The sequence below is a fragment of the Athene noctua genome, chromosome 6 (genome assembly GCF_965140245.1).
Source record: "Athene noctua chromosome 6, bAthNoc1.hap1.1, whole genome shotgun sequence".
Classification (NCBI taxonomy): Eukaryota; Metazoa; Chordata; class Aves; order Strigiformes; family Strigidae; genus Athene; species Athene noctua.
In genome coordinates this window covers 30,336,501-30,347,473 of record NC_134042.1, presented here as the reverse complement: position 1 = coordinate 30,347,473, position 10,973 = coordinate 30,336,501, and the positions used below count along the sequence as shown (strand labels likewise).

Genomic DNA, 10,973 nt, shown 5'->3' with positions numbered 1-10,973 from the left:
GCATCAGAAGTGGGTACACAAACCCACCAGTTATTGTGTTTACGCATTTAAGACGCCGAGCAGACTGATCTTTTGTATTAGATTTATCTACAGGTTTGTATCTGTATTCGCAGCGGTAGGGAGGAGGCCACCCCGCAGGCAGAAGGGGCGCTGGCTTTCCATCGCCCATTAAGACGGCCGCTGCCGTATTTAAGCGGATTCGGCGCTAAGGACGCGAACGGCCGGTTCAGCCGCCCCGCCGGCCGCGGGCCCGGCCCTGCCCCGCCGGCCGCCACCGGCCAATGCGGCGCCGCCGCCCCCCGCGCCGCCGGGGAGCGCCCAATGGCGGCGGCCCCGCGCCGCCGCTGCCCCGGGGCGGGGCGGGGGCCGGGCCGCCGCCGGCTCCGCGCAGCGCGGTGCCCGCCAGCGCGGGCGGCGGCACCCTCGCCCCGCGGAGCGCCCGGCCCGCCGCCGCCGGCAGGTGGGTGGGTAGGAGGGGAGGCGGGGGGCCCGGGGGAGCGGCCGCGGGGCGGGGAGCGCGGCGTGCCCCCGCGGCCCGCCCGACAGCCGGGGAAGGGGAACCGCGGCGCGGGCTCTGCGGGCAGCGCCAGCGCGGAGGCGGGCGGGGGACGTCGCGAAACCGGAGCCGAGGGCAGGTGGCCGCGCTGGCGGGGCTGCGGCCGCTGCCCTCTCCGCGCTGCGTTCGCGGCGGCTTCGCGCTTCCGCGACTCCCGGCACAGGGGACGGCCCGGGCTGAGGGCGCCGGGGCTCCCCCCGCGCCCCGGCCCCGCTCCCTGGCTGGGCCCGTGGCTCCGCTCCCAGCCGGCACCGTCCGGACCGTCGTCCAACCTGTCCCCCCGGGCCCTTACCCCCCCTCCGGGGCTGTCTGCGGTGAAGAGTGTTTCTGGCGGGCAGCCTCGCACCCCCCCGCCGGCCTCTCCCCGAGCGCTGCTGTCCTCTGCCCCCTGTAAGAACGCGCGCTGTGGTGCTGTGCAAGTGCGAGCGGTTTATTACTCCGCGTCTGCAGAGGGGTGAGTGAGTCATTAACAGCAGCGTGTGGAAGCTGCTTGTATCCACCTACCCCTCAGCTGCTCTGTGCCATTACTCATGGTTTGGATTTTTCCTTTCTTGAGTCCTCCGAAATGTGCTGCTTTTGAAATGGTTTTCTGTGGTTAAGATATTGCGAGGCAAAGAAAAATCGCCGCTCATTTTTTCGTTTGAATACGCTATGTAAACTAGAAGTTAAAAAAAGCTCAAATTACATATTTCCATGCAAAGTGGGTATCTGTGTTGATACACAACCAGACAGCCCCCTCCCTGCACGTTTGCCTGGTTCATGTGTTCAGTATCGTTTCTGTACAGCAGCTCCACTTTTCTCTGTTGATTTTTGTTAATTGTTTTATTGGCTGTGATTGGACTCTACATTTCTGAATATTTTTGTTCCCATGGATTAATCCTTTTTGAGACTTTGTTTTTTCAGAAGCGAGTTAAAAAAATATTTGGCTGCTTGGCTAGATCAGGCGATGCATTACAGCTCACATCTTCCTGTACTTAGTTGCGCCTTTTCCTGGGAATTAGCCTTAGAATAACTTCACAGTTTTGTTTTGAGGGCATTTTTTGTATTGTCGAGGCAAAAATTTGGCAAACATCGGTGTTTCTTTACTTGTGAATCGGCTATGAATCATTCTTGTCTTCTGTGAAATGTGTATTTTGTAAACATACTAGTTTGGGCAAGCAAATTTCGAACTACAGGTTGATTGCAAAATGCTTGTGTTCACTAACAGCGGCATGTGACTGATTTCTCTCTTTTCTCTGACAAGATGACTGAAACATACCTTGTGTTACGCAGACAAGTGAGCTCTGGACTTTGCTTTAATGTTTTCCTCATAAAAGGGTTTATGTTAGTAAACGAGGTTTGTGTTATCACAGAGAAGCTTGAAGAGCAATTTCCCCCATCCCCAGTGAGATGTATTACATGGCATTGTGCAATGCATATGATTTTCCTAAATACTTAGTTTCCAAATGTCTAGGTTCTCTCTTCTCCAAGAATTTTCAGATTTGATTGATTATAACATAAAGCAGTATTAGCTATGAATTACGTTGAATCTGTTATATCATGGTTTTGCCAGGTAAATCTTTGTCTTTTTCTGTATAGCATTAAAGGTTGTTCACAATATTCCTATGGAGATCTCAAGTACAAAGCAAGTAGCAGTAACTCCCAAGCAGATCTAACATATAATTTTCCTTAGATATAGGGATACAGCTGACAACTTTAGTGATTGCTGTGCCGTTCTTTTATAGCTGTAGCTTTTAAATTATTTTTAAATATGAATGCTATCAAGAGTGTGACCAGTAAGAGAGAAGGTCAGATTTTTTTCCTCTCGCAAGCTGTACTGTGTCTCAGTTCTGACTAGCTGTACTTTCTTATGATTCATGTCCTTAATTATCATTAAGGACTTAACAGTATACCTTAGTCTTTAACTGCAGATCTCTCCTTTACACGAACGAGTTCCTTGAATCCCTCATTACATCAGTGGTATAATTAATACTCTGCTCTGTGGTTCGTTTGGATAACAGTCCAAGGGCCACAAGGTAAAAAAGCAACAGCTACATCTCAGTAGTGGCCAACTCCCCATCTCGAGTCCTTGTTTGTGCTACCTTGCCAGCTATCTTGTTAAGAACTGGCAGCTGGTACAGTTCCCTAGTTGGGAAACCCAGACTGTGTGGGGGTTAAAACCATATTGTGAGTGGGCTAAATACATCATGTTTATAGAGTCCTTAATTTTCAGCTATCTCAAGTCTGGCATCAGCAAATGAAGATGAGAAATTCTATCTATGTGTGTTACAAATCTCTCAAGATGTTCTGCTTTGCAAGGCTTCTGTTGCCCCTGTTGTAGAAGCGGTGACTTTTCCAGTTAGGGAAGCAATTGCCAAGGTGGCATCAGCTACAAGAATCATGGCTTGTGCATTCTCCTGCTCTGACACTTTGCTCCTGTTTCATGCAGCTTTTAACCCAGGTATTGCACTGACGCTTTGTGCAAAGCACCTGTCGTGATGATTGCCAATAAAGTAACAGAATAAGTGAATTTTGAATTGTTGAAAAGCCCTATTCTTGAAGACAGGCTGAAAGTAAAGGTTTTAGCCTCAAAAGCTTTGCAACAATGCCAACTTTCTCTTTGAAAGTTGGAAAGCTAAAAAAAATCATCAGGAAACAAGCTATAGAACTGGATTCATGTGGTGGTGGCAATTGTCTAAGATAATCTTGGCCATCTAAAGTTTGGACCTATCTAAGCTAATCACTTATGCTGCGGTCTGCTAGGAAAGGAGAGCCTTCAGAAGGCAATTCTTGGGCAATTTGAATTGTTAGTTGCATTACAAATTAAAAATCCTTTTTTTTTCCCCTCTGATTTCTTAACGCTTTTTCTTTGGAGTCTAACCATGCTGGATGGTTTCTTAAAGGATTGTGAATTCTGCTAATGGATGTAATAACTCTACAAGTGGTTAACCTCAAGGAAGGAATGCCTGTCTTTGTATGTGTTGAGTATGAGCATGTGCTCTCTTCAGGACTATGGCTGTAATTGAGACCAGATGAATTTGCGTCCTAGGAAACGCAACTAGAAGTCTCACAGCTCAGCTCATACATCTGGAAACATTAGGGGTTAGATATTTTCTCCTTGTAGATGGTGAAAGTTTTATCAGGACCCTAAAAAGGGCCAGAAATCCATCTGAACGGGTCTTTATGGGTAAGATTGCTTCCTAAGTAGGGATTATGAATCCCCTATTGACTTCTGCATTCAATTTCCACTGTCTTTTAAATGTGTAGATAAGGTGAATGGTGTGGAAGGTCCTTTAAACAGAGGTTGAGCCTGAAAAAACGGAGAAAATGCAATCTCTGTGGAGATAGCAGGGGACAAGCATCAGGGTTCCAGGATTCCCTTCTTTTCTGAAAAACTATGCGAGTACATTAGTGCCTTAGAGCACTTTTGGAATTAGCGTCCTGATTATCTGCACTTCAGTTTGCATCCCAGAGCACATAAACTGATTTTGTTTGGGATAAAACTTAGTCAGAACTCCAGGAGCTTTTTAAATGTACTCTAAGTGCTAATGCAAATTAAGTCTACAGGGTCAGATTGGAGATAATTAGAACTAAAAGTCGCAAAAGAGTGACGTGAAAGCCTTTAATGCCGAGTATTTCACCCTACAGCTCTGCTACTATTGGTGAGGTTTTACACTGCTTGCTAGTGTAAACTTAGGATATAGCATCTTGACCATCTTGTTACTAGTCTTTTAAATGTAACATAATTCTCAGTATATATTTATAGAAAAAATACAAGGGAAAGTATAAACATAGCATAATACTGAAAAAGTTAAGAGAAGACACCAATGCATGTGTCCCTTGGATAACTATAGAAACAAATAGTGCTTTATTTAATAGAAAATACTCTTGAAGTACGTTACTGAAATGTATAGGTTTCTTAAACATCAGTTCTACAGAGATACAGCTGGTAAAAGGGAGCCATAAAATTAAAGAGCTTTTGCCCTCACTCATCCTGAAAATCATCCAATAGGTACTTTTTTGACAGTAAGTATTTCCTAAAATGTTGAAAATATTTCTCAGCAGTGATATATTAAGATGTATCAGTCCACTGCAGTGACACATCTAGAAATATGTGTAAGAGTTTCTTAAAGATTACATTTTTATTTATTGGAAGAGGTCATGCTATAGGAGTATCTTGATTAGTTGTGCCATTACTGCAGATCAGCACTTGGCAATTTCATCTCATGTCACACAGGGGCATTTATATGAAATGAGGAATAAGTCTCTGAGTAACAAACCACTGCTGAAGTGCCTCTTGTCCATTCTTTGCGAGTAAGGCAGTTCTGTGTTTGATACTGACAGGGAAGGTGGGATAGATTGCGATCCTACTGATATGTTTTATTGTATGAAGACTTTGAATATTAAATGTGGTTTTTAAGCTTTGTTGCAGGCATTTCCCTCTGGGAGGACAGAACTAAGTGGAACTCCTAGGAAGAGTCCTGAAATAAACAAATAGCCCTAGAAGTAATGAAGGAGGGAACCTAACCTAAGTTATTTGGTAATATTAAACACCTTCATAGATGCCCTGTGTGATCAGGACCGTGTGCTGTAGAGTTTGGGGAATTAGACCCCTGGAAGAGAGGAGGACCTACAGTAACACAGCATATCAGTGAAAGGGGAAATGGACTATTGGTGTGTTATTTTTGGCTGTGATTCGGTTGCCTTAATTTAGCTGTGAAAAAGGCATACAAGCCGAAGTTTAGTTGTCATAGTCTTTCTGGAGGGGGATTCACCTCGTTCAAAAATAGATCAGACGAAGGATCCTCTGGAGGTGTTGTGTTCCTTCTACTGACTATAAACAGAGCATCAGGTGATTATCTCATATGTCTAAATGGGTGTCCAGAGTTAAATAAGATGTGATTCATCTTGCTTTATTAAGGTACCTGAACTAAATGTCTTGGCACAATTCCTTTGGCTTGAATCAGAGAACAGAACTGACCGGTATGCTTCAGAATCCTATGAAGGTGTTCTAGTAGTTCAAAACTATCCTAATATTGAAACTGCAGGCAGTGTGCTCTGGAGCTGAGAGTCAAAGCGGAGCTCTTGGTCCAAGGGCAGCACACCTGCCTGGTGAACTGGAGAGAAAGGATGTCTTTTTGCTGAGCTCTGTTTCTTGTTTCATTACGCTCTTTTAGGCCAAGTTTGGCATTTGTAGACATGAATATTTATAGAAACTAATTCTTTCTGTGGGCCCTTGGGTTTGCCAGCTGTGAAATGAAATGAAAGAACTATCTTTAATTTACTTTTGAAAATGGGGGTGGGTACGCTATATAGTAATTTTGTTCTCTTGCTATCTGAACCAGGGGCCTCTTGTGAACAGAAGGTACCATTTTGCAGAACTGCATGGTGGTTTTGTGGTTGTATGGGTGATGGAAGCGTGTGGAAAAAGCACTACTAAGCATTTTTGAAGAGAAAAAGTATTACTGGCTGCATAGCTGACACTTGAGTTGATCGAGCTCCACAGCACAAGGCCAGTTTGTTTTCTAGTAAAGAAGTTTCAGTGGAACAGCTGAAGGGAAGAACTTGGCCTGTGAAGTTTAATGATTAGTTGCTGTTTAATTGCTAGCTGCTCCTGAGGACAGAAACTTGCCACTAGAAGAAATGCTCCTTTCTGGTCCTGCTATGATATTTCCAGTTCACCAGAGTTCAAATGTTTACCTGGCTGAAAATTATATTTTGTATATAAAAATTATATATGGTGGAAACCATATATAATCAGGTGCACGTTCCTAAATCTCATTCCAAATTATAAGGTACATGAATTCAGCATGAGGAATTAAGACCTCAGCTGATAGTCACATGGATTTTTGGGGGGGTATTCACTGGCAGTATCTCAGATGTCACTGAGGATGATAAAACTGAGGTAGAATAGATTGGGCAGATCTGGGCTTTCCCCTCCTAAATAACTCATCTCTGACCTCTGCAATTTAATTTTCCCAAGTCTCTCTGAATGGAGGCAGATGTGTTAATTTAGCACACTACATGTGTGCTCGGAGTTTGGCACCAGCATTCAGTTTTTTTCCAGAAAAGATTGCAAATTCTCCCTGTATTCAATCCAGGCTATTGATAGGAATATGCTTGGAGCTAAGACTGATTGAGGGCGGCCACAGACCTTGGGAGCTGCAGCTCTAAACAGCTGCATTAAACTCTTCCGTGACACTGGAAGATCGGTAACTTTCAATTGGTAATCTCTTCTTTTCAGGAAGTTTGCCTTGAAAAAAACAAATTCTTCTAATTTTGCTTATTTTCAGTAGTCTGTAACATGCTTTTGTTTGTGTCTGTGTGAATTATGCTGGTGTCAAATTTACAATTCAGCCACAGTGAGTCAAGGCCAGTCTTGGTAATAGAAACAGAGTCCTAGTCTGTTTGTAGGTCTGTGCCTTTATGAAGAAGGAGGTAAATACCTCAAATATTTTAAAATCTACTTGTCAGAATCCCATTTCCAAAACTTGTCCACTGGCTAAGGCGGTCTTTCCCAAAGTTTAGCTGGACTTGGCTTCCCCAAAGCTGGCAAGAGAGCTGTTACACTCCATTAACACTGTTGTGAACTGGTATTTCCACATATCATAATGCTGTGCAACTGAGACCTATCGTGGGCTGAGGAGCAGGATAACTGATTGCTTAAGGCTACGTGAGGTTGGGTGGGAAGGTGGGGTGACCTGACTGCATTATCTTCATTTCCACAGCAGGCTCCACAAGCAGCTGTGCTGTCTGACACGCAGCACTGCTGGTGGTGTTGCCTCAGAGGAACTACATAGAAGAGGATATTCAGATTCCAAACCTTTTAATGAAAAAAAGCCTTGCTGATATTATCGGAATGCCCACCACCCATCTCCATGTCTGCAGTGCTTTATATTGATTTTTCAATGAAGTGAGTGGTCTTCACAAAGTTATTTCTGCTTTGTTTTCCTGACTAGACTCCAGAGTCTTTCAAGGCAACGGTAACCCTGTCTTAAACTTCTGGGGACTTGGGTGAGAAGGGAGTGTTGGGGTTGGGGGTTTTTTGCTGGTCTTTGGTTTTGTGTTTTGTTGGGATTTTTTTACACTGTTGCTCTACTAAAGCACATGAATGACACAAAACAGGTCATGCATAAACCAAACCTGAAGCCTTCCTTTAAAGAAAACTACCTTTGGGTTACACGATATCTGACAGCACCCAGAAATGTAACATAAATTAAATTCTTGTCTAAAATTTTGGGAGGCAAGATATTGCATTACCCAAGTCCATCTGAGAGCTGAGTATGTCCATGATTTCACTTATCTTACCGTGTGACTTTCATCTTACTCTTTTAGCTTCTGCATGCATAATTTGAAAGTGTAGGTAAGTAGAGCATACATCCTAGATATATAAAATGGCTGGTCACCTAATGCAGTTAAACTACATGATTTAAAGATAGAACAAATGTCTAATATTTTAAACTGAAGACTTAGTTGTCTGAGAAGGAAAGAATAATGAAAAGTCTCACTGTAGGGTGGGATTTTTTTTTAATATTGGTTTGGTGTAATCAGCTGAATTATTCTATATCCTCAAAACAGGGAATTTTGAAAGATCAAATCACATTCCTATTTCTGTGTGAAAACCAGATATTTTTTCATGCACCTGTAAACAGCAGTTTGTTTGGTTTTAGATTGTGTGTACCATGTACGTATACCTACAGTGCTTGTGTACCACTGGCTGAAGCCAGGCATATGAGGAGCTGCCATCGCAGAAGCTTCCCCAGCAAACAGTTTGGTCTGTGGGGAACCCTCTCCACAGGGTGTCCGCACAGCTCTGTCGGTGTACCCAATATGCAGTGCTCCCTGCTATTCCAGTTTTGACTGTTTACTTTGACAAAATGCCCCAGCCATTGAGTGGTTAAGCTATTGTCCATGCCTTTACTTTTTATCATTCTGTTTTATGATCTGTTTGATAGCCTCACAGATGCATTGGTGCAATGACTGAGCCATTCCAGTCACTGTGAAACCAGGGACTGTACCACACTCTGTGGGAACTGATTCATAGGAATTTCAATGTATAATACTGCATATTTGTTAACACTCTGAATGCTTCATAACTGGGCACTTCTGTGAGGTTAAAAGACGAGTATCTCATGGAAGCTATACAGTAATGTTGGTATTAACTATTTGATGCTATTGAACATGAGGTGAAACTGGTCCTTCTTCCTGCTGTTGATACTCAGACTTACAATGACTCCTCTTGTAGCTTCCTCAGCAAAATACCGAGTGTAATAAAATATGAGTGATTTGCTGTCTCCATATGCCACAGGGGTCCATTTCTCACTGTATACGCCTGCAGCACTTACAGATATCATGTAGATAGATGGCAACATATCTTGGATTCCTGATCTGGAACACACGAGGTTGCCTGCTGTCTCACAGGCACTGCTAACTACTGAAGCAATAGTGCCGTAAAGATGAGCAGCTGTGGCTCGCTGAACCGGATGATGCCAAAGCATTGGTAGTTAGAAAGCAAAGTATTCTGAACATCATTTTCAGCAAAGGGCTTTAACTCTCTGCACCAGAGGAAAGCAGCCTCTTGTGTTCTGTTCCCTGTGAACTTCCAGAGATGAGTAAGCAGCACACAGGAACGAATATTACCTTTACTGTCATCTTATTAACCCTACTCTCTAAGTATGGTCCTGCTGACAGAGGTACTACAAAACAGGTTCTTTTTTTTTTTCCCCAGAAACATGTTTTAATTTTACTAACACTGCTTATTATTGTTAGTAAAAACAAACAAACAAAAAACCCAATAAACCCAAAACCAAACAATAAAAAACTGAAGGATTTTCTCATACCTTCTGTTCTACATCATGCTAGTATACCATGCATTCTTATTTCATGTTTTGACAATTAGACAAATACAGTTAGACACAAATGTATTAGACAATAGTGTTGCACTCATACTATTCTGCACTGTATGAATTTGGCTTGTCAAGATCTTTTTCTACTGCTTTTTTTTTTTTGTAATAGTATATAAAACACAGGGTCCCTTTAAATTCAATCTTCGCTCAAGCATGGTTTTTTTCTACTATTGCTTTTCATTTTCTTGAAACAGGAGTAGTCCTGCTAAACAAACAGCACCATCAAGTCTAATGAGACTATATTTAGAGTATCTAAAATAGAGTGACAACAAATGTGATATTTGTGGGTTGCCCTGAAGGGCTGCAGTGTCCTGGCATAACACTAAATTGCATAATCTCAAATGACTCTCCAGACACTGGAAGCAAGGAAAGACTAGTTGGATCATCCAGGGAATTTTCTGCCAAGGCAGGCTTGTTCCCTGTGATACCTCTCCAGAGTATCCTTTTTTTTTGTCTGGCTTTAATCAAGCAGGACTTCCTTAAACTGGGAGACAGACTCACAGTTTAATACTGCTTTTATGTATAATCATCAAACAGGATCCCCCTTGTAATGAAAATACCTTTTTTAATTCTTTTTCCTTTGAAAGGTGCTGCTGATACAGCTTAGAAGTTATAAAAGATGTTACATAGAAGTACAGTTATATAGAAGTTATTTTTATATACATAGTTTTAGTTACATGGAAATACAAAGAAGGCTTGAACAGATGGCTTTCTTGCTCAGTGTTCCGAATCTCCCTTTCCAGCCAAAATTCAGCACAGGAAAACCTCTTTGCTTTCTTTCAGGGCTGCATCACTTTCCCAATGGTCCTTGTCTTCCTGATGCTTTCACAGTTTTTTGTGTTTTTTCCCTTACCCTGAATCTGTTCTCCTGTTCTGTGCACACTCACAGCTCAGCTAGATGAATGCCCACCCTTTCTCTAAACAGGGCTTTGTGATCTGTGTTCACCTCTTGCTGGCTGGCTTCAGTGATGTCAGGCTGCAATGCCATAGTTGGTTCAGGGATAATTAACTGTAGAATATTATGCTTTTTACATCAGTGAAATAACTTAAAAAACATACCTTGATAATCATCACAACAGCAAGTAAAGTATAATGGTTTTTGGAGGGTTTGGTAAATGGAATACATCTGGCTAGCTTGTCTGTGTACAATTTAGACAAAAGCATATGAAAGCATCGATATCAGATGTGCAAACCAGGGTGCTCAGTGGGAGCTTTCATCTGAAAAACAAATGCCTTGTATGATTCACTTTTTCAGGTTTAAAAGAAGAAACCAGTTTTTAAACCCAGATCCCTCCCCATACTGTGGATTGGAACATCACTTACTGTAGCATTACATTGTGCAATAGTTGTGACTATTGTAAATTCACCATCCTGAAACAGAGAAAGTCTGTGACACACATAATGGTCGGTGTGGAAGTTTGGGACTGGGGTGCTGCTTTGGAGTTCTGCCTCATGGAGGCCTTGAGAACACAAGAATGAATGTTTAGGGCTGTGCACCTGTCCTCTCCTAAACGGATGTTACCAATCTCTCC

At 42.8% G+C, this 10,973-nt stretch overlaps 1 protein-coding gene across 2 annotated transcripts in view; it reads left to right on the top strand.

Annotated features, from left to right (window-relative positions):
* The first annotated feature begins 384 nt into the window (after positions 1 to 384).
* STON2 (stonin 2) overlaps positions 385 to 10,973 on the top strand; it is a 78,885-nt gene continuing 68,296 nt past the window's right edge. For both annotated transcript variants that reach the window (XM_074910056.1, XM_074910055.1), the window contains exon 1: positions 385 to 460. The gene's annotated coding sequence lies outside the window, so the exon portion shown is untranslated. The remainder of the gene's footprint in view (positions 461 to 10,973) is intronic.